This window comes from Primulina huaijiensis, chromosome 10 (genome assembly GCF_012295235.1).
Source record: "Primulina huaijiensis isolate GDHJ02 chromosome 10, ASM1229523v2, whole genome shotgun sequence".
Lineage (NCBI taxonomy): Eukaryota > Viridiplantae > Streptophyta > Magnoliopsida > Lamiales > Gesneriaceae > Primulina > Primulina huaijiensis.
In genome coordinates, this window is record NC_133315.1 from 8,712,056 (window position 1) to 8,712,869 (window position 814).

The following is an 814-nucleotide window of genomic DNA, read 5'->3' on the forward strand; positions in this document are numbered from 1 at the left end:
AGAAGCCCATATGTCGCCGTACTCTATTCATCCAGGGAGTACGAAGATGTACAAGGATCTGCAGTTATTGTATTGGTGGCCAGGAATGAAGAAGGACATCAGACGGTTTGTATCCGAGTGTCTGACTTGCCAGTTAGTGAAGGCGGAGCATCAGAGACCAGCAGGTTTACTCAAGCCTCTTCCCATTACCGAGTGGAAGTAGGAGAATGTTACCATGGACTTCGTGACCGGATTGCCGAAGTCAGTCAGAGGATCAAATGCCATCTGGGTGATTATAGATCGTCTTACCAAATCAGCGCACTTCTTGCCTATTAAGACGACTTTCACCATGGTTCAGTATACAGAGTTGTATATCCGGGAGATAGTCCGACTTCATGGTATTCCAGTTTCTATCGTATCTGACAGAGATCCCAGATTCACTTCCTCGTTTTGGAAGAGTTTGCATTCGACTATGGGGACGAAGTTGCTGTTTAGCACAGCTTTTCATCCGCAGACAGATGGGCAGTCAGAGCGAGTCATTCAGATTTTGGAGGATCTTCTCCGTGCTTGCATCCTTGATTTCTCTGGGAGTTGGGAGTCGAACTTGCCATTAGTGGAATTCACCTGTAACAACAGCTTTCAGTCGTCTATAGGAATGGCTCCGTATGAAGCATTGTATGGTCGCAAGTGTAGATCTCCTGTCCATTGGGATGAGGTAGGAGAGAGAGCAGAGTTAGGTCCAGAGATTATTCAGCAGACGGTGGATGTAGTAGCCCAGATCCGTGACAGAATGAGGACTGCTCAGAGTCGACAGAAGAATTATGCGGACCAGCGG